The 24070-nt window shown below is 37.8% G+C and overlaps 1 long non-coding RNA gene across 1 annotated transcript in view; it reads right to left on the bottom strand.

Moving 5' to 3' along the window:
• Nucleotides 1-3269: 3269 nt before the first annotated feature.
• The window catches only part of LOC309792407, a 261017-nt gene continuing 240216 nt past the window's right edge, over nucleotides 3270-24070 (bottom strand). Inside the window, exon 4 of the long non-coding RNA XR_014291709.1 lies at nucleotides 3270-3338. This is a non-coding gene — a long non-coding RNA (uncharacterized lncRNA). The remainder of the gene's footprint in view (nucleotides 3339-24070) is intronic.

Raw genomic sequence — 24070 nt, 5'->3', positions numbered from 1 at the left:
CACCTCGTTTCAACCAAAAAAGAGGAGAGAATGTCAAACAAGTTCTTAGAACTTGATTTCAATGTGCCCAGTTCTACGGATGCAGTGTGAATCCTGTGAGGAAAAGTGCCACCCCAAATCCTGAGGACATTCTGCGAACTTGACGTGTACTTATGGAAACAGCATGTTATGGAGACACTAAAAGTGAATCCTGGATTTTCCAGTGTAATGTACATTTGCTGGAACACTCAACTCTTCCCCAGGCAGAAGTCAGAATGTTTATAGCTTTCAGCCTCACAGTTTGTAAATGGAAAGCTGGGCTCAGCATTCATAATCACTGATTAAGCTGCTGTTTTTTACCCAAAACTGGGGGGAAAAAGCAGTGCGTTCTCTCATACTGAACCATAAACACATGTTATGTTATATGTAATAAATTCCCTAACATTGCACTTCTTCTGTAGGGAAGAATGAGGGATGTAATAGAATATTTTGAGCTGAAAACTAAAAGAGTCTGTCTGGTTAGCATATCAAGTTAAAAATGAAAAGAAATCCCTTTAAATACTGTACCATATGTATTTCATAATTTTGTTTTTGTGTTAGCATTAACATATGGAATGCTGAAGCTAGCAGGACCTCACAGCTCACCTAATCCAATCCCTTCTTTATAAAAGAGAAAACTGAAAGCCACTGAAGCAAAGTGACTTACTCAGAGTCATACAGTGTCGACGTAGAGAATAGACTGTATTCCCCCCGATTTCTAATGTAGCATTACTTTCCTGAATAAAGGATTGTATAGAACATACACCAATTCTGTACGTTAACTACTAACCAGTGCCACAGATCATACAGACTGTGACACATCATTTTGAATACATCTGAATTCTACTTCTGACTGTCTTCATCACTGTAGACATAAGTGTTTCGCCATTATGCTGGTCTGGGACCTTGCTCACTGGAACTACTTTCCCCACTTCCTCCTGCCCATTAATATGTGCCTTTCACTAAGCCAGAAAGCTCAAAAAGTATTAGTTAGTAAGTCTGACTTTGCTGAGTCAAGAAGGTTAAGAATTGGTCTTGCAATGCAGGGGACGCCAGTTTGATCCCTGGCCGGGGAACTAACATCCCACATTCCGCCGGGCAACTAAGCCCGTGCACGGCAACTAGAGAGCCCACATGCCACAATTACAGAGCCCACGCGCTCTGGAGCCCTAGTGCCACAACTACAGAGCCCTTTCGCCCTGGAGTCCACTTGCCACAACTAATGAGCCCATGCACCACAACTAGAGAGAAGCCCGTGCACCACAACAAACAGCCTGAGTGCCGCAACGAAAGATCCCATATGCCGCAACTAAGACCCAATGCAGCCTAAAGATAAATAAATAAATAAATAAATGTTTAAAAAATTAAAATAAAAAATAAAGGGTGGGGCTTCCCTGGTGGTGCAGTGGTTGAGAGTCTGCCTGCCAATGCAGGGGACAAGGGTTCGTGCCCCGGTCTGGGAGGATCCCACACGCCACGGAGCGGCTGGACCTGTGAGCCATGGCCGCTGAGCCTGCGCGTCCGGGCCCTGTGCTCCGCAACGGGAGAGGCCACAACAGTGAGAGGCCTGCGTACCGCAAAAAAAATAAATAAATAAAAAATAAAGGGGGAAGGGTAAAAAGATCTATTATGAGCTAGGAGGAAAAGCAGTGGGTCAGAGTGTAATAACCACACTTTCTAGTTTCTGTATTTGATGCTTTGACATCTTGGGGTTTTGCAGACCTTGTAGGAACTGTCCCTCCCTTTAGCCAACTCTTTTTTTTTTTTTTTTTTTTTTTTTTCTTTTTGCGGTATGCGGGCCTCTCACCGCTGTGGCCTCTCCCGTTGCGGAGCACAGGCTCCGGACGCGCAGGCTCCGGATGCGCAGGCTCAGCGGCCATGGCCCACGGGCCCAGCCGCTCCGCGGCATATGGGATCCTCCCAGACCGGGGCACGAACCCGTATCCCCTGCATCGGCAGGCGGACTCTCAACCACTGCGCCACCAGGGAGGCCCTAGCCAACTCTTAAAATAGTAAAGGAATGGCCTGAAAGTCCACCTTTCCTGTGCAAACCAATGTATCCAGAACTCACACCCCAACCACCTCCTTTATAGGGCTCTCACACCCTGGGCCATTATTCCTCTGTGCTACTTACCCTAGGTCCAGGTACCAGACAACTAGAGATAGCCCCGACACCCCAGAGCCCACTGAAATTATTCAAACTAGCCAAACCTAAATCTGCTTGTCCTGTCTTGCCTGTGGAAACCACAGTAAAGGCTCTTTTTTGGGGGCTACACCATGCAGCATGTGGGATCATAGTTCCCCGACCAGGGATGGAACCCATGCCCCCTTGCATTAGGCGCATGGAGTCTTAACCACTGAACTGCCAGGGAAGTCCCTCACAGTAAAGGCTCTTGCTCACATTTTCCCCTCACTCTCTCTGCCTCCTAACTCTGGTGCTTCCTGCATGGTGTGATGTGCTCCCTTCACTTGGATACCGTGAGTAACAAAATCTTTTCAATGGCAATCCTTTCCTTATCTGTTGACCTCACCATATCTGAACAATAGTAATACCTACACTTTACAACACACAGGTCAAAGGCCAGGAAAACGAAAGGTGCCAAAGTCAGAGACAGATTTGAAGCAAACCAGAGAAAACAAGAGGTAAGTCACAAGCAGGGAAAATATGGCAAAGGTATGGCTCAGGTAGAGCTCTTGCAAACCCAGAATTCTGATTGTGGTATAACTTTGGTACCCTCCTGCGAATATGGGAGGGTTGCCTTAAAATGGCACAATAACGACTTCCTATTGAACACATTGCTTAATAAATGATACGTGAGGACTTCAACATTCCTAGACACAGACTCACTATGTATTCCCACGACCAGTGACCTAGATCTTGTCCACAGCGGAATATTAAAATAGCCTCTTAGTCATCTCCCTGCTTTTTTTTCATCTTTCTTCCTTCTTTAATTCATCTATTCCACTCTTTCTAAGCCACAGCTTGTATATTCATAAAAATACTCCATAGTCCCTCATTTCTTTCTCAATTAAGTATTGAATCATCACTGTTACAGTGAGAGCTCTCCAAATAGTGTCTCCAGCCTACCCTCCAGTCTTGATTTCCACGAGTCCCCTATATTCACTATGATCTGGTTAAATTAAACCATCCACTGTTCGCAGCACATTTTCCCGTGTACTGAACCACTCCATTGTTAGGAGCACCGTAGAATGTATTTTACAATATTGGCTTTAGAGATAAGCATACCTGGGTTTGAATTCTTAGGTCCTCCAACAAATTGTTGTGTGATCTTGGAAGTTTAAGGTTCCTTTTTCTCATTCTAAAATAGAATTAATAATGCCATGTTACAGGATTCTTATACACGTTAAGTGAGATAATATGTGTATAAATCTCAGCACAAATTTGGCGTGAATTAATACTAGTTAATACCAGCTATTATATTACTATTAAGCTTAAAACAGAGTTTTCAAAGTATATCATGTACTTTGTCATGCTCAAGAAACTGACACGTTATAAATGTTGCCATTTTTTCAAATGAATAAATTCAGACTTAAGAGAAGTAACTTGCTCAAGCTCATACAATCAGATAAGAATTACAAAAGTTTCTTGCCTCTTACTTTCACTCTTTTCTCCTCCATAGTACATCTGACCTGCCATATAAGTCATTTAGTGGAGAGAATGTGACTCTTGTAACTTTTATTGTCACAGTACTTAAGAATTTTTTTAAAAAAATTTAAACTAATGTTACTGAGTACTTGCTATGTATCCAACACTATTTTAAGAGATTTATATAAATTATATCATTTAAATGTGACAGTACTGTGAGTTATATATATTATACCCATTTTCAGGTGAGGAAATGGAGAATTCCAGAGATTAACTTGCTCATATCACACAGGGGTAACTGACAACACTATAGCCATCTAAGGCATAAGCTAATGCGCTTACACACTAGGTTAACTTGCGATTCAAAAGAGGTATGCAATTGTTATTGAATCAAATTTTAATTGGCTTCTGGAAAATACATCTTCTTCCGTATGCTAAAGAGTTCAAAATAATGAGATTTTATGAAAACTGATGTGTGTGTGTGTGTGTGTGTGTGTGTGTGTAGTGCCTGACTGTGCTATGTATATTTTAATAAGCTTTCTAACTTACTGCCAACAATAATAGAAATCCTCAGTTAAAGCTGAGCACATGGCTACTTGGGGAGCAGAAGGGCAGGGAGAGGGGTGGGAAGTTGATAACATTTCCAGCCTTCTTTGCAGCTAGCTGTGACCCTGTGGAAAGTTCTGATCAATAGGATGTTAGGGAAATGATGTAAGTAAGTTCCAACACATACCTTAAAGGCAAGTGCAGGCTACTTCTGCCTTTCCTCCACTCTGCTTAAAACATGGATGTGGTGGCTGGAGGTACCACTGAGACCACAAGAGTGAAGATTATTCCCTAGGAATGACGTTGTGGAAATCTCAAAGTAGCCTGAGTCCCAGACAGCAACTGATCCACCTCGTCAGTCCTGAACTCTAAATCCTAACTTCCACGTGAAAAAAAATTTATTACTATCTACTTAAAGCACTATTATTTTGGTTCTCTATTACATACAGCAAAACTTCATGTTATTTATTTCTTAAATATTTACTGATGAGTAGAGGAAAGCTAATGAAGAAAGAGGAAACAACTGAAATATATTTTGAGGGATTTGTGGGTTAAGTATCAATCCATAGAATTATGGAACCTCGGGGCTGGGAGGGATCTAACAGTTATCTAATCTATCTACAGAGGCCACACTCAATACACCCTCCAAACTTAGCAAAGTCAAGTCAGAGGAAAACTATGAAAAAATATGCTGAATTAGATGTACCTAAAACAAAGTGTGAAGCTTTGATACTTGTCAGAGCCACATCTATGAATTAAGAACGCATTACTTGGGTGGTGTATGTGCAAAGCACTGATATAAACCTAAAATATGCTGGCTTTTTATGAGATGATGCAGGAGGGATAGAACTGCCGGAGTCACGGCCGAGGCCCAAAGGGGGATATTAATCAAAAGAAGATTTTCAGGGGCTCACACAGATTTACCACTTGGTGCTACACCCAAAGACTTTATTTAGTTCATGGAATTCAGAATACTTTGTCTCAATTCTTAGGACTTGGAGAAGCATTTTCTCCCACACATCCCTCACTGCATATCTCCAGTGATTTGCTTCATGGGAAGCAGGTCCAGATCACATGAGACTCATTATGGTTTTTCAAATATGTATATTATAAGAGTTGCATTTGCATGGTTATGCAGACAAGTCGAGAGTAAGGTCATTGTTGCTGCACAAAGTGACATTGTGGCTTATTCTCATGTTTATGCCAACTGTTCAGAAGGAAAACAGAAAATCAAAGATGCTGACTCCTTGATAATGCCTTAGGCAGCAGAAAGTTCAATACCATGCTCCTAATGGGTGCTACACAGCATCTGCCCAGAGGCCTGAGAAATGGTGATACCCAGGCATTAGGCAGAGAGATTCCAGGAATTATGGAAAACATGTTACTACTCCCTTCTGTTCCTCAAAGGGCAAGGATGTGTCAGAGGAGAACAAGCTGCCCTGGGAGCAAACAGGATCTTCAGGCTTGACTCCTGGATTAGCCCAGCTCCCAGAGTACCAAGACTTGCACCAGCCCCACCGCACCAAAGCAAGGCTTCCCCTCCATCTTCCTGAAAAATATTCTCAAAAACTGATTGTAAAAGGCCAACTTAAAAGATGCTCTAAAGTCTGCAGAGGATTCAATTCTCTCCACCTAACACAATTGCCTTTCCAAGCATTTGACTTTTTTTTTTCTCTTTCTTTTAAGACGTGATTTGGATGTTCCATTGAAGTGGAAATAAACTGTTACAAATGTATTTTTGGAAAAAGCAGAACTACTTGGAAGGTCTTGTTTGATTTTCACTCTCCACTGTTCACGTGCCCAGAGCAATGCTGTTATGACCGATCAAATGTATTTTACTCCTTCAGAAGGGCCAAACTTAACTTACAGTGGATATGTCACAACTTACCAAAAACACAGGGATTAAACCGCACAGCTCCACATCAACTGTATTTGCCACTTGCCATTATTTTTGTGTTGTAAGGAAAGTAATATTGGCCTTTTAGCAAAATAAAATTTACTCACTTAATAAACACTCTAAATCTAATTATTTTGTTGGAGTTAAAGGCCAGGTATTTTATGATTTTCTTCCTGATAATAATATTTGCTTATTGTAAAAAATGTATAAAGAAAAAATTTTGTAACTATGCATGATGATGATTATTAATTAGTCTTATCATGGTGATAATTTCTCAATATATGTCAATTATATCTCAGTTTTTTTAAAGTTTAAAAAATGCATAACATACAAGTAAGTGTAAAGAAGAAATAAAACTTGCTGTAATGCCATCATAGAAATGTATAGAAATATTCTGGTAATTTTGTATTTTCATATAGCCCATATTTATATTTAAAATTATATCACAGCAGTTATCCATGTTTTAGGACCTCATCTGTTTTCCTTGATATTTTCTTTGCAGTCTCTTTTGCTACATGGACTATATTTTATTGAGTTTTAACTCTTTACATTTTTTGGAAAAAATCTTCTAGCAGTAATGGTTAACGTTTCTTCTACAATTATTTCATTATAGTGCTGCTCTAACTGTCAAAATAAAGAATAAATGATATCATTGAAGTCACCCTCTTTTATCAAACACACACACAAAAGAAACTTTAGGCTTCCTCTGTCCCTTCTTATCATGGTAGCTCCATAAAGTGCTATTGAGCATTATCTGTGAGTATTAGAGAAACAGCGGTTAAAACACCGGGCACACGGGGAGCGGCTGGGCCCGTGAGCCATGGCCGCTAAGCCTGCGCGTCCGGAGCCTGTGCTCCGCAACGGGAGAGGCTACAACAGTGAGAGGCCTGCGTACCGCAAAAACAAAAAAAAACAAAAAAAAACAAAAAAAAAACACCTGGCACAAACCGTTGGAAACAGTTCATGAGTTGATCTCTGTATAATTTGTAAGCTGAGTATAATCTGTCTGAATCTTTGTGTGTTATTTGTAAACAAATTATGTGAAATAATTCCAAAGAACAAGATGTATTTTGTCCACTACTAGAAGTATTTTTATCCAAATTCCTGCTCTAGTTTAAAAACATAATTACTATTGACAGTTTACTAAATGAATTTGCCTGCTTGTCATCTCATATTTCTTTTCTTACTAGTCCCCTCCAATTCATTCTATATAGATAAAGCTAATTCTCTTATCTCTTTACTATTTTAAGGTTAACTGAGTTTTTTTCTTGTTTTCTTCCATTTTTTCCTTCTAGCAGATTTACAATTTGTTCTTTTTCTTCTTTCTTTTTTTTAAAAGTGGTAACGCTTGACTTTTACCATGCATTTTTATTACTTAATGATTTCTGAAGTTAAAATTTTAATCTCACTCGTAAACAACAGAAGCACCTTAGGTCCATGTTAACTTATCAGAGGAGGGACTGATCAGGCTTAAACACAGACGAAACCATGTTCATATGCCTTCATGACTTTTTATTTCCTGGAGATAACAAGCTTGATCAAAAACTTTACTCAGCATGACCACTGATAACAGAGAAAGTCTTAATAAGCTTCAAATCACAATTCATACGTTTTCTATGTATATGTCTCCACTTTTGATATTAATTAGTATCCTGGTCTCTGCCCATAATTAACTCATCCAAGCAGTCTAAGTACAATGACTTTAGTTTGAGAGAAGCAGGATTAAGCCTTTTAAGAATTACTCTTATCAAATTAAATCTGTGTCATAAAGAGATCTATGCATCTAGGAAGCAAAGGAGGGGAAGATGACCTAAGTCTGGCTGAGCTAAAGGAGCCATGGTAAGTCTTATGTTTATTCATATTATATTTTGAAAGGAAAATGAGAACTATTACATGCTGTCTTAAAACATCAACTGCCTTATTGCCTTGTAATTTTATTTAACGTTTGTATTGGTATGCTGCTTTCATGTTCAAAGTCTTTTCAAGCTCCCCCAGAGTAGAAATCATGGGCTACGGAGGTCTGCACTCTCCCAGGCAGCCAGCATAGCACACAGTGGTCACTCGGTAAATTTGTGATCATTGTGTCCAGGAGCAAATGAATACATGAGTTAGTAAATGAAGGAAGATACAGGAGGATAACTAATTGCAATGACCTGTTATTTTTTACCTAGACTTTTTTGCAATTTTCTCACTATTATTTCATTTTAAAAATATTATTTAAATTTATTTTAAATTATTTGAATAGATTATTCTGTTTAAAAAAGAACATGTGTCTTTTGTTTGCTTAACTCTTTTTGTGTTCTTGTTTGTAGCCAAAACTAAAACTGGTCCATAAGACGTCTATGAGAGCATAAGTTAATAAATATTCTCTTTTAGCTATTAGAAATGGAATGGATTACACAATCATATTTTGAAAAAAATACAGCAGCCATGGAGAAAAGAGGTAACTTGAAAAAAAGAAACCCACAAGTTAAAGAAGACCTCTGAAGCTCATCTGATCTGTGCACCCAGATCCAGGAAAAATCACACATCTGTTATTTCAGACTATGGAGTACATTTTGCTTCTAAATAAACCCAGTAAAAGAGGCTCCACAATCATCCTTCCTAACAAATTCCAGTTTTAAAGTCATCAAAAATGACTTCCCAATATTAAATCAAAATTTCTCATTATGATAAAAGCGAAAAGTGACTGATACTGTGATAAATGCCTCATGTGGATTGTCTCATTTAATGCTCATGATCCTTTGACTTAGGAAGAAATGAGGAAACTAAGGTTTATAGGGGTGAAGAAATGGCCAGAATAAGGATTTGACCCTCGGAAATCTGACTTCAGGATCCACTCACGTATTATACTCTCTACTTCCCTGTGCTGTAATATAAATAATTTTCTTCATGGCCAATTGATAGTACAATTAAACAACAACAACAACAGATCTCCAATCTTAGGTATTCATATATTTTAAGACTATTTTTTAGAATTAATTCCTATTTTAAAAAGGAGTAAAACAGGGATGAATTGTAGTTCCTGCTTCTTCTTCCTCTCTCAGACATCAACCTAAAACACTCCCCAAAACTCCCACCCCTACACACATACACGCACACACACACACACACACACATGCAAACCACTTTTTAATCTGTACCTAATCTATTTAGTATCATTCTTAGGCCAGTTCTTCATATGTTCTTCAACCGAAGCAAACAGGAAGATAAAAGTGCCGCTAGTATCTGAAATTTCATGTTTCTGGCACCATCCAAGAAGTAGGTGACGCAGGAGGTAAGAAAGGCTCCAGAGTCAGAGTGTCTGGGCTCTAGTTACTATTTCTGAGACATCAGGGAGGTTTTTATTAACCTCATCATTAAAATGGAGAAAGGAATAATTTCTAGTCATTATAAAGATCTAATTACATAGTCTCTATAAAACTTTTCACATTATGCATGGCACATAGTAAGTTGTCAAGTAATGTTAGATACCAATATTAATTCTTGCCTGAAAAAACATCTAGTTACAAATTATGCCATAAATATGTTGGTAGTGGTGATGGTTTTTAGCAGATCTACTATGGCAGCTACATAGAAAACATCTATTTTTCAAATGTTAACAGATTAATTATTTGGAGGACTCCTTTGCAGTTCTGCTCAGTGGCACACAGTCATAGCTGGAAATCAACGTGTTACAAGAGTTATATTAAGTTTCTGCTATGGTAGATGTAGGCATTTGAGATTATTTGGATGTAAAACTCTGTGCCCCTTTTTCAAACCATTTATTCGGCTCTGCAGAAAGCAGAAAGCACTGTGAGGTTGCAAGCCTTCCTCTGGCCCACCTTCATGAAGAGATGGGATTCGTCTCTAGAAAGCTAAGGACACGGGTCTGGAATTTCCACATCAAAATATCATCTCTGGGGCTTCCCTGGTGGCACAATGGTTGAGAGTCTGCCTGCCGATGCAGGCGACAAGGGTTCGTGCCCTGGTCCTGGAGGATCCCACATGCCGCGGAGCGGCTGGGCCCGTGACCCATGGCCACTGGGCCTGCACGTCCGGAGCCTGTGCTCCACAACGGGAGAGGCCACAGCAGTGAGAGGCCCGCGTAGTGCAAAAAAAAAAAAGAAAGAAAGAAAAAAAAAATCATCTCTGTCATCAAACAACCAACTTGGATCTCTAGTTTACCTGCTCTAGCTTCTCACCAGCAACTTTCATCTCAAACGACCTCATTCTGCTTCTGGTAAATGCCCGAGCCAAATATCTGATCATTGTAGCAGCTATGTATTCCTCTAACGTCTCCAAGCTTGATTCCTGCATTAGACCAGATATCCATAAAACCACAAAATTGGAACATGCTATGCTTGACCTCATATATAAACTGTCTCTGATTGTTGTAAAAATATTATCAAGTACATCGCTCATTCTGTCCTTTATGAAAACATCCACATGAAAAATTTCTCTCTAATCTCAGGGGCAGATTAAAAATATAAATATACTTGACAAATCTCTAAACTTCCCATTTTTGGAGAGTGAGGGCTTTATAGCATGCTGGCTTCTAGGGTGAAGCTCTCAGTTAAATCTCAGTTCAAATATAGAGCTTGCCACCACCATATTTTTCTTTGATTATTTTAAATAGCTTCATATTTGTCAGATGATTTTTTTAGTGATTTTTATTGATTTTCATACTAATCCAGTTCCATAATGGTCCCTGAAGTGTCCCTGTCTGCTGAGGTACTAAGTTGACCACTATCTGCTTGTGATCTTGGGTCTCACACAACCATTTAGCATCGGCAGATCATTGTACCTGTACCCATCCCAGCTTTGCTCAACATCTTGTATAACTACACTGTAGCAAGCCCTGCTGAATAGCTAAAGTAAAAGACTTATTCCACTATCTAGTTTCCAACCCTGAACACTGGTCTTTTTCTGACTGATCACTTTTGCCTTTGTGGGTTATTGCCCCATTTCCTTTTCCCTTTTTTGTATCAAAAATCCTTGAGAATTTGTCTGTATTCAGTGTCTCCAACTCCTCCACCACCTATTTTCTCTGAAACCCACCCTACCCACCACTCTCCTATGACTATTTTCAATGTTGCTGATGACTTCCCAGTTATTAACTATAATAGCTAATTCTCAAGTTTCATCCTTCTGCAATAGCACTCAGCTCAGGTGCTCATCCCCTCTTTCTGCATGAGCCTCTCAGCGACACCTCTCCTACCTCACCCATTGCTCCTACTGTCTCCTTGGTTGGCTCCTCTTCTCTCACTGCTAATGGCTGAGTCTCCCGGGGCTTAGTCTTGGACCCCTTCTCCATCTTCCCTCCCTCCTTTGATGATCTCATCCAGACTCAAGACTTTAAATGCCACCTGTATTCTAATGACTGCCTACTTGACAGAGCCATTGGACATCAACGACTCCACCCAGCTCAACTGAGGGCCATTTTATACTTAAATTTCCTCAGGCCTGAAACTCTTGAAGTCATTCTTATCTCCTCTTTCTCTGACAGCTTATATCCAGTCTCTCTGAAAATGCTATTGGCTCTAACATCAGAATGCATCCACATCCACCACCTCCCACACCTCCACAGATCCCACCTTGATATAGGCCACCATCCTAGCTCACCTGGATTACTGCAATAGTTCCTAACGGATCTCCTACTTCTATCCTTTTCCTACTGCAGTCTATTCTCAACAAAACAATCAGATGATTTTAAATATAAGTAAGGCGACACATCTTAAGTCTCCAGAGACTACCAATTTCTCTAGAGAAATAGCCAAATTTCTTACGATGGTGTACCATTACTTCTCTGAACTCACTGCCTTGCTCACTTTATACTGACCTCTTGCTGTTTCTCCAACACATTAGGCATATGCCCAACTCAGGGCCTTTGCACTTGCTCTTTCCTTTGCTTGGAATGATTTAATCTCTTTTTTCTTTCATGTATTTGCTCGATCCCTCCTTTGCAATGAAAGTTACTCTGATGATATATTTTAAAATTATAATCTGTTCTCCACACTTATACCTCCTCTGCATTTCCCTCTCTCCTTTCTCTACTTTACTTTTAAATTTTTTTCCGTATAGTTTAACACTTTCTAACGTATTACCTAATTTACTTATTACATTTATTGTCAGTTGCTGCCTTACTTGGCACATACTAGGGACTCCGTAAATATTTGCTCAGTAAACATGGCAAGAGTATAATAATCAGCATTCTTAGAAACAACAGAATCCACTTTAGCTAATTTGAGGGAAATTATTAGATAGTTCCCTTTATCTTTGGTACGACTGAAGTAAAAGTATAGAGAATCACTTTTCAGTAAGTCCCAGAATCACATGGTAACACTTTCTAGGTAAAGAAGCAGCCACGGCCATTACCCTGACCTATGATCAGAAAGCAAACAAATAAGGAAACTGTTGCCACTATTTGAACCCAAGAAGAATCAAATTCTGTTGTCACCATTCTTGCCAGAATATCCCATCTCTTCACTCATGACTGCCACCATGGAAATGCCCACCTGGCTAAAACCTAGGTCACAGGTACAACCATAGCTGAAGGGCAATCTGATAAATATAGCTTTTCTCTTTCCAGTCTTTTGCCGTTGATTTCTCCAGGAAGATATGCTGCAAGGGAGTGTGAGTGGGTGTGTAGTAAGCCAATTGCATTATGTATCACAACCCACCCTTGCGGTTACTCTACATCATAGAGGCACTAATCTGACACTTAAACTTCCAAATAACAATAGCAATATTTTTGCTAACCATAATGCAACTTCCCTCACATAAATGAAAAGGTACAGACCTTCTCCTCAAAAGAGGAGATTCAAAATGCCATCAAACATTACAACCATTTCTGGATGATCAGCTCTCCTCAAAGGTCCCTAAAGGATACATATACATATATATTATAAAATTTAAAATGTTTACATATAATAGTCAACTCTATTATCAGACTGGTTGTAAATATGTTTTCAGTTTTTTCTTTTCTCTCTTTTGGCTTCTTACTTCTAAGATTTAAATTATTTATGTAATCATATGTGACAGTTCCCCTTTGGTTCCTTTTATACATCTTTTATACAACATTTTTATATCCAGCATCTTTATATTTACTTTATATTTATATCCAGCATATATACATATATATCTTCACATTGATCTATACATGTGTGTGTGTTTGTGTGTGTGCGGGCACATGCATATCTTTAGTCCCATGAGTGAAATAGACAGGTCTGTTATGTAGTTGAAAAAGAATATTATTCTGAATGGGGAGCCAGCCTAACTCAATTGACAATTGCAAACAAATGAAAATAAATAAGTTTTTAAACTTCTAATTCCAGGAAAAGAAATGATCAAAATTGTCTTAATGAATGATTATAAATTTCACTTTTAAAAGCATTCTAGTTAATCCTAAAAAATACTTTTGAATAAATTATTTTTCTATATAACTATTTGTGAGATCTAACAGTAGATTTTATTGCACTTTTATTTTCAACACTTCTTTTAAATTTCCAAAATAGGAATTCAAATGGTAACCATATTTTCTGAATTAGATTCAGTAGTTTATTTTCATAAATAGTTGGTAGGAAAATAGAGGAATTGAACTTTGCCTTGTTTTAATATTCATTTTAATATGGAAAATCTCAGGAATGTATACTAAGGAAACTATGGAGATTTCACATATGAAAATAAATTGCTTTTACTGTACTAAACCTCTAGAATTTATGGTATATTAACAGAATATATGGCATTTATATCATTAGAACTTTTCTGTTTTGGTAGTGATGTTAAATTTTATGATGTTCATTTGCCCAATTTGCTAATTCTAGGAATGTATGCACTTTAAACACTTAAGATAGGGATGCCATCTCCAATTCTGATTACAAAGTCAACCTCCATAAGAGAATTAGGCTCAGGAATCAATAACCTGAAAAACCTGAGTACCAAAAACAAGCATGTGAGAAAATGTACATAGAAAATTAAAGACCACTCATAGAATTCTCAAGGAAACATAGAGCCCTTACTTAAGTGCTCAGATGGATGCTTGGAAGGATTAGTTTTCCCTGCCCCTAATTTTGCCCTTTGATTCCCTGGCATGGAATTCAAAAACACAGACCTTAAGTCCTGGGTCTATTCCTAGCTCTTCTGCTAACTTGCTTTTGCACTTGTTTTATGCTTTTTTTTTTTTTTAGGTGAAAGAATATTTATTATATATTAATACAAAGTGGCGATAAAATAGCTTACATTACTCTTTTCTGCTATAGAAATAGAGAGGCAAATTTTATAACTTCCAAAGGTGAATCTCTTTTTATAGCTCTTTGTAATAAGGTAGTCTTTTGTTTGATGTTTCAAAAGTAACTTATCTGTTTTAAGTAGCAGTAAGTCATTACCACCATCTACATATAAAGCTCTATATTAGTATAACTTCTTTTTTTTTTTTTTTTTTTTTTTTTTTTTTTTTTTGCTGTACGCGGGCCTCTCACTGTTGTGGCCTCTCCCGTTGCGGAGCACAGGCTCCGGACGCACAGGCTCAGCGGCCATGGCTCACGGGCCCAGCCGCTCCGCGGCATATGGGATCCTCCCAGACCGGGGCACGAACCCGTATCCCCTGCATCGGCAGGCGGACTCTCAACCACTGCGCCACCAGGGAGGCCCAGTATAACTTCTTTAGTAAGGAAAATAGCACTGTGGACATTAGGCTAAGCACCCAACTGCTAAATAAAAGATTGATTTAATATTGCAAAGGTTTGAATCTGTAAAGCAGGTGATCTTCAGTAAACCTCAATGGCAATTGAACCATTAGGCAACTAATGCGAGATGTAAACTAATAACAAAGACAAGTTAGAAGCAGCTATGAGGAGCACTTGTATAGCCACTAGGTGCCAGTGTTTTGTGGAAAACTCATTAAATGATATAACTGATTTCTAATTTATTCCTTTCTTTTTTTTAAGTCACATATTGAATTGGGCTATTGGCATATCATATTTCTAAAATGAGTATATTTCTTTGTCTTGGATTAGTCAAACTCACACCAAAATAAAATAATGCAATATTTGAAAGAAGTGATAAAGCAAAAAAAATTACCATTATCAATATAAATCTTTGGCTGTTAGAACTGAATCATCATTGATCAATAATCAAAGGTTTTATGAACTGAAAACTTAAGTAATTTGAATATATGTGATAAGATAGCTGCATAAGCATTTTTAAACTGAGACATATTGCTTGGTTCCAAAATACTTTCTTTTCCTACATGATAGCTTACAGAAAATTAGAAATGGGATCACATATAAGTTAATGTAGGAAAATTATTTTTAAGGAAACTCTCCTTAATCTATCAATTGGCATTGACCCAAAGTTGGATATAAATAGGCCCACATCAAAACTAAAAAAGGTAGAGATTATCTTCAGAAGTAACCAACTCATTGATAGCCAAATACAGAAGACCTTTTTCTTATAAATATGCTAAGTTATAAGGGCTGATTCTATTTGTTCCTCAAAATAAACCTAAATAAAATCACTACTGTAATCCCTTAGTGTCAGGTAGAGTTGGTGCCCCTTTGTTTTGGCATAGAACATGGTATTTGAATATATATGGAAGTTTGGTGGAAAGTTGTAAATAGATGAGTTTTTTATACTTTCCGAATAACTCTAAAGTCCAGTCTAAGATATAGATCAAGTGTGTCTTAAAGTTACTAAAAGGTTTTCCAAAACTGATGTTGACTATTAAGCTATCATCTGATTATTAGACAACTAATTTAATTTTTGAATATTCAAGGTAATATTGTCCTAGGGCAAGGATAATGATTTCATGGAGTCTATAAAGAGAAACAGTGAGTTGATTCTGCCATTGTATGTTCATACTATCCAGGCAGTTTCCTTTACTAACAGAAGTAAATAGGTGACTTAGGATATAACAGCTTAATCACATTGTTTCTGAAATTACTCAACTCTCTCTACCATGACTCTATATTACATACAAATAATAATCTTGGCAAAGTGATGGTCTATTTCAAGCCTATCTAAATATATGCCTTTTATCTGAATAATACTAAAATTCCTACTGAAAGCTCTTAAAATGAGTGTTTATCAGCTTTATTTCTTAGTAAACTAGAATGTGAGGGAGATCTGGCTGTGTTATCCTTTGTTTTGTGATTAATTCCATTGATTGGAATGTTTTTCACCCTTTGGGGGGTGCCTTCCCAAGCTGTAACCTGGATGAAAGCAGGTAATATTTCCAGAATGTGCCAATTAAAACTTCTATTTTATTCCTCTCTGGTTATTCATATGAAATAATCTCCCCAAATCCTAATAATCTCTGAGTAACCTGATAAAATTGTGACTTTGGCATATAATAGATACACAATAGCTCTGTGGAATGACTGACTAAACATGCAAACCTGAGGACCAATTTAACCTTACATACCCAGCTTCCATATCTTTTTTTTTTTTTTGCTTTATAACAAATTTAATCAGTTATACATATACATATGTTCCCATATCCCCTCCCTTTTGCGTCTCCCTCCCACCCTCCCTATCCCACCCCTCCAGGCGGTCACAAAGCACCGAGCTGATCTCCCTGTGCTATGCGTATGCTTTTTGTTTTTCAATTATTTTTTATTGGAGTATAGTTTCTTTACAGTGTTGTCTTAGCTCCTTCTGTACAGCAGAATGAATCAGCCTTACATATACAGAAATCCCCTCCCTTTTGGGCTTCCTTCCCATTCAGGTCACCACAGTGCATTAAATAGAGTTATCTGTGCTATACAGTGTGATCTCATTAGTTATCTATTTTATACATAGTAAGTAAATATATACAATGGAATATTACTCAGCCATAAAAAGAAAGAAAATTGGGTCATTTGTAGAGACGTGGATGAACCTAGAGACTGTCATACTGAGTGAAGTAAGTCAGAAAGAGAAAAACAAATATCATATATTAATGCATATATGTGGAATCTAGAAAAAATGGTACAGATGAACCTATTTGCAAAGCAGATATAGAGACACAGATGTAGAGAACAAATGTACGGATACCAAGCCGGTGAGGGGGAACTGGGAGATTAGGATTGACACATATACACTATTGATAACTTGCTTTTGTACCTTCTAAGTCCTTGACCTGTCCATGCTTTAGATTTCCCCCATATATTAGTCAGGAGATGGCTGAATGCAAATAACTTAAATACACCTAAAGGAAACATTTATTGGAAGACTAAATAGGTACCTCATAGAACCCCAAGGAGTGAAATGCAGCGAAAACTGAGGAACTAGAACCAGGAAATAAAACTGTTGGGAATCAAGGCATTTACTTTCCACTTTTCTCTCTCTGTAGCCAAATGACTCATTTGGACTTCTTTTCTGTCTGCTTTTTCTTCTTTTTCCCTCCATCTTGGCTCCACAGGTTTATTTACCAGCACATGGCCCAAATATGACCATCCTCACTCATACATCTTTACAAATCGCATACCCACAACTAAATGAGCAAGTCTTTCCAAACTGCAATTCAAGTTCCTGGAGGAAAAAATATAATTGCCTAACTTACGTCATGTTTCTCCTTTGGTCCCGCCAGTTGTAAGCAAAGAACAGGAAGAGATGGAGTCATGAGGAATAGAGTATATTCAGCCAGCACTGGGGAGAAGGGTCTCTGAGATAGTTTCTGCTAAGAAAGTAATATGGGCTGGAAAGGAATTGATTTGTGGGAGAAAAGGTTTGCACCTCTAAAACTCTTCTCTGAAACTCTTAAAGATGATGTAGGTGTAAATGGAGATCACAGATGCAACAGTGATTTGAAAATATATTTAAGTACTTTAAAATGCTGAATGTCAGTATCAATATGATTTCTTCTGTGGCTGTTTGGATTGCTCTTGTACTAAATTTAGCATTTTGGATTAGTTAACATAAACTTCCTAATATAGAGAGACTACACTTTAACAACTGCTTAATTTACTTTTTTTTGCCAAAACAGTACTGGTAATGATAGACTACTTTTTGGTCAGTGACTTCTTGTTTTTCAGTACCACGACTTTACCCCAAAGTACATTAAATAAATAGACATAAGAAGTGATATTTCAACACTGGGTAAAGATTAACCAGTCTGCTCAACAAAAGTATCAAGTTAGTAAAGATCTTAAGGGGAAAAAAAAACTGACTCACATATCATGTTTGGATAAGCCCTAAGTATTTGCCTTGCATACATCCACCAAGTGAGAGGGGACACAGAGTTGTATCTTTGACTCTTCAGTCTGTTGTGGCATTACATATATTTCAGAGAATGTTCATGTTAGTCTTTATTATTATCCTAAATGTGTTTTTCTAACCAAGAATTTTATTTTTAAGAGAGATTTGAGTGCAAGATAACCAAGAGTGTAGTAAACTGAATAACGGCTCCCCAAAGATGTCCATGTCCTAATCCCTGGAACCTGGGAGTTTATTACCTTACAAGATAACAGAGGTTTTGAAGATACAATTAAGTAAATAGTGTGGATTGGGAAGAAGACACAGTCAGTTCTGATTTGGAGAGTCTCAATTATTTGTCTCTTCTATAAATGAGTGCTATTATTGTCCCAATTTACTAATGATCTCATTCAGGCTCTGAGAAGGTAAGTAATTTATTCAAGTTTATGCACTGATATGAATGAGAATTTTTTTATTTTGCCAGGCTAGGGTGTACAAAACAAACAAATTAAAACAAGAAGGAAGAAGAAAGAAAAAAAGAAGAGAAGGAGGAGGAGAAAGAAACTAGACACAAAACATCCCAGCATCCGCTGACTCTCATTTCATAAAAGAAACCATACATTTTACCAACAACTTGAAAGATCATAATCCCAGTATAAATGACGGTTCTTAACATTAATTAATTTCTCCACAGAGGATACTCGTTTTTTTCAACTGGGACCTTAAACACTTTGTGAGGAACCTCTTTTGGCACCAAATGGAAGCGGCGCTCTGACTCCCTGACTCCCGTTTACATCCTTCCCCCCAAACAAGGAGTTTGCCTGGAAGCCGGGTCTCCCCACTGCTGGCACCCAAGAAGGAAGCATTTCACCACATCTTACACAGAGGTTCCTCTTCCTTGCTAAGGTAAGAAAGAAACACTTACTACTTTCCCTCACTACTTTTTTAAGTTCAATTCAATCTTTAGTTACATATTCTGTTTCAAGTTGAAATTGTTTTTTTGATCAAAATCAAATACCTTATCCGCTATATTACTGGAATGCACCAGAGGAAAGAATTTGTCTTGCACACTTATGATAAATATAACTTAGGCATTGACTTGAGAAAATTAAAAGATTCACTTTATGACCCGAACCTCATCCATGCTGAACTGGTGAGTGTGTTCCTTGGGCCCTTAAAAACACAATTTGTGGATTTGTTCTTTTTCATGTTTCAGAATTTACATAAACTCCTATATTGTTACATGACAATAGAAAAGTCTTTTGTTACTAATCATAGGGCTTAGAGGAAGAGAAATGTGTGTTACGAATCACCACACATGTTGAGAATAGATTCATAAAGTTTTATTTTGAAGACAGACGGCACTGATTGACTTAACAGAAAGTTATCAACGGCATGCTTTGCTATAAGTACTAGTTTGTAAAACATAAAGCATATTAGCCAAGATTATTACCCTCTCTGAAAACAGATCTTGAGGAACAAACATCTAGCAATAGCTTAAGCTTATTGAATATTGATAGCAGATAATTCCTGCAGAATCCTCTCACTTCTAGAAACTTGAACACATTTACAAACTACTGTTTGTTTATCTTTAACAACAACAATAACAAAATGGTTATAACCACTCTACTGTATCAGTGATACTGGCCCCTAAGGTTCTGAGTGGAAGAATTCTCTGTAGTCAAGTCCTGACACCTATCAGGTAAGAAGTAACACCTGAGGTTATTTCTGGACCAAGTAAACACATTTATGTAAATACAACTATATGTGATATGGAAGACAAACTGTCATAGGTTAAAGAGTATTAGAAGAGTTTTAAATGGGATTCTAATATATTGCCTCATTTAGTTCCAAAAAATACCTATCGACAAGTTTTAAATGGTAATAATGAATTCATTTTTTAATTTCCACATGCCAAGTGGTATACAGAAACTCATTAAAAACTACTTCTAGAAAAAAGTATTACCAAAAACATAATTAAAGGAAATATTAAGTGTTGACTGTTCTTGAGATTTAGAATGAAGGTCATAAATTGCATCTGTTACACTGGAATTTAAACTTTAGTTTTATTCCTTGCTATTTACAAGTGTCATTGTACAGGGTAACAAAAGCAATTAAGATCGAAAGGTTTTCCTTAAAATAACTGTTAGATTTTTCCTTTACTTTTGGCAGATGTTGACATATATTTCGAAAAGACACTCAAAGTGCTCACAGTTTAGAGAAACAGACAAATATACAAATAGATGTAAACAAAACAATGTGGTGAGTGTATTAAAATGCACAAGAAGGGGGCAACCAATACTGCCTAGGTGAGACAGGGCAGATACTACAGAGAAAACAGAATGGTTGCATTGTTTTAAAGAATAAATAAAGATTTGCGAGGTAAAGAATGGGGAATGGGGGTGGGGAGTAGAGAGGAAGAATATTTCAGGCAGACTCTGGAAATATTTATCACAGTAACATTGCATCCCTATTAATCCCCTCTTAGATGGTTTGATTTTTCTAGTTTATGATTCCACTCTTCTCCCTCAAGAAAAATCAGAACTAAGAAGTGGTTTGTAACTGACATGGCGATACAACCTAGATCACTTTTTCAAGTGCAAGGAAATATTTACTGGAGCCAAAACTCTGGGTTAAGGAAAACAGTTGGAAACATAATGATAAAGTATTATTTTGAAATGGTGTCTCTATATTGCTCTTTGGGAAGAAAAGACAAGCAATAGTATCATTTGACATAATATGACTGACTATAGGCAAATATTTTAATACAGTAAGAGTATTAAGAAGAAAAACCATTACTGCAATTTTTATTGCTTAAACATAAAGTTTGAAAATCACCTTAGTAAAAAAAATAAAATATCTACAGCAACAATTAAATGTGTACTAATGTAAAACATTATGAACTCTTATGGAAAATTCTTTCTTCTTTCAAACACATTTTATGGCAATAATCATAATTAGGCACATATGTTAATGTGAATGAAAGTAGCACATGTTTTCCATATTGTCTCATATCACTAGGGGGTTTTAAATTTTCTAGGTCAAATGCAAATTTCAGATGAATCAATACATGAGTGCTATTTTCTCAGATGCAGTAAATTATACATTTCTATTAACTTATCACCATGTGATATTTACTTCACATGGTTGATGTAACCATTTCAATTACATAACATATTAACAATTATTCACATCTCTCATCATTATTCACGAATGTTAATCATGTAATGTCTATTTCTTGGTGAAGTAATCAGAGTTACAAATTCTCTCTCTCTCAAACAAGTCCAGACATCCTCAAGGCGGCCAGAATTCCATGGACAATTTCCAGTCTGTCTGTGATCTGAACTCTGTGGCATTTTTGCCTTTAATTGATCATTGCTCCTTTTTGAAATATTCCACTATTGGCTTCTGCAACAGCACTCGATTCTGAGCTTCTCCTTACCTCTCTCATCCTTCCTTCCCAGCCTCATTTGTGGACTCTTAATCTTCTTCTGCATGTGTCTTAAATCCTAGCATTTCTTAAGTGTCTGCCTTCAGTGCCCTTAACATCTCACACTGCCCCCTCTTCTGAGAAGATTCATCCTCTCCATGATTCAACTCCTCTCTTCCTATGAAAACTGCCTGACCCTAAGCTGAACTGATCATCCTTCTCACATCTGCTCTTTCTCTTACTGGCTTTTCCAGGGTTAATGACAGCACCAGTTTTTAGATCCCCGAGCCAGAAATCTTAGAGTCACTTTGATTCTTCATTCTCTTTTACCTACCCACCCCCATACTCTGGTGGGCCACCGAATCTTACATACTGTTTCTTCTTAGTTCTGGTCTTTAACATTGTTTTTCTTGATTATGACATCAGTATCTCTGCCTCTATTCCTGCCCCCTTACACCCATCCTCCTCACTACAGCCAGAGAGAACTTCCTAAAATATAAAAGGGCAGGTGTCCTCTCTTGCTTGTAATCTTTATAGAATATACCTCAACATCTCCAGCTAACTTCTGTTTCTTCTCCTACCTTATCTTTAGAGGTAAGGGTGTTAGAAGGATTTGGGAGCTGATCAAGAAAAAAAGATATGACCATGAGAGGCAGTAACCCACAGCAAGCTTTACTGAGCAATGCTTGAACAGGTTTGCATGTGGGGAAAATCCCTCAGAGTAAAGTCTGTCCAGAGGCTATGGTGCAGGGGTCCCCTTGCAGAAGGAGAGGAAGACAAAGGAACTCCTGAGGGAGAAAGAGATCAGAGAGGGACCTTAGGTCTAGGTGATACATGCTCACAAGGTGGGAGTCTCTGGATTAGAGAGTTCCAGAGGGCCAGCAGCAGCTCTGGTCTTTACGTCCTGGGGCTTATCTACTGCTAGCAACTGTGTGTGGCAAGATTTTCCAGGGTGGGCAAAACAGGCAGACTCTAAATGGCTAAAAATCTGCTTGTAGGGCAACTGTTTAAATAATTGGATGTGGAAAAGTTTGAGTTTGGCACCAGTGGGCTTTTGAGTTAACAGGTCTCAGCCCTCAGGGAAGAAATAAACAACCGAGGGGCCAATACACAGAGGCCACCTTTGCCGCGTTTATGTAACACTTCTCAACACCTTCTAACAGAAAACCTCCTTGATCCTGCCTGCTGAAACTTAGCTTTCTCCAAATTAGGAATTTATTTTTATATTTCTGTGCTGGTGCCCAAGATGCTCTTATGGGACCTACCATTTAGCAGGGGGGAAAAGGTTGAATAACAGAGTTGGGGGCCAGTACTGGAAGAAATAAACCCATTTCATGCTTTTACACCCAAAGAGTGTGATGAAAAGCTTCAATAAGCCAGTAACGTTAAATGTATCAATTACAGTATTAATTCACGTGCACATAAACGGCTCTACTTCTTCCTCTGCAAACTGAGAGCTCTATTCTTCCAAAATTGTGTCTAATTATTCCAGTCTAACTTTGTTAATTATATTATATATTCCTATTTCTATGTCATCTAAATATTTTATAAGCATGCCTTCATTTAAGTCATTGGTAAAAATACTGAACAGGTTAGGCCCAAATCTGAGTGCCCAGAACACCACTAGAGACCACCCTCTAGGTCAGCAGGAAGACAAATACTTATTAGACATCTTGTACATAGGCACTAAAAGTGATGAGCTCGTGCTACATGTTATCTTATTTCATTCTCATATTAGTCATGGTAGTAGCTAGCTATTATAAACCTCCTTTAGACAGAAGAAGAAATTGGAGTCCAATGTAGCAAAGTAACCTTGCTAAAATTATAAATGGCAGTGTTGAAATCCAAACCCAGATCTGTCCAACAACAAAGTTTTGTTCTTTCTACCAAAACACACTGACCTTCAAAGAGTACTTCTTTCAACCTATTTTATTCCCTTTCATCAATGAGATTTCCCTGCCAAGTTCCTAGAAATTCCAGATATGCTATGCTAATGATAATTTTATAGTGCCATAGCTCAGACACAGGTGTTCTGAAATCTTAGAAGCATGAAGCAGAGAATAAAGGGAGGGAGCAGAGAATAAGCTGTCCAAGAATAGATGTTTGGGACAAGCTGAACTCAGATGTGGTTTGTATATTATTAATATGAATGGGATCTAATCCAGTCGAGGGGGTCCTAGAGGTTCCATATGCAAGTCTCAACACGGGGAACAGGGAGGGCCTTAGTTCCAAGCAGTCAGTAAGGTTGTGAAGGACACGAGTCCAATAACAGTGGTAATGGTATAAGGCAAGGCTCATTGGAAAGTTAGGCAGGATATCAATCCCCTGAGGAACCAACGAGGCACCTAGTCATCCACTGGACAAAAACAAAAGGAGGAAAGAGAAAATGCAATGGAACAACAGAGGTGACCAGGCTCAT

Source organism: Mesoplodon mirus (genome assembly GCF_964341445.2).
Source record: "Mesoplodon mirus genome assembly, chromosome: 17".
Classification (NCBI taxonomy): Eukaryota; Metazoa; Chordata; class Mammalia; order Artiodactyla; family Ziphiidae; genus Mesoplodon; species Mesoplodon mirus.
Note: the sequence above shows the minus strand (reverse complement) of the source record. Positions and strands in the feature narration are given on the sequence as shown.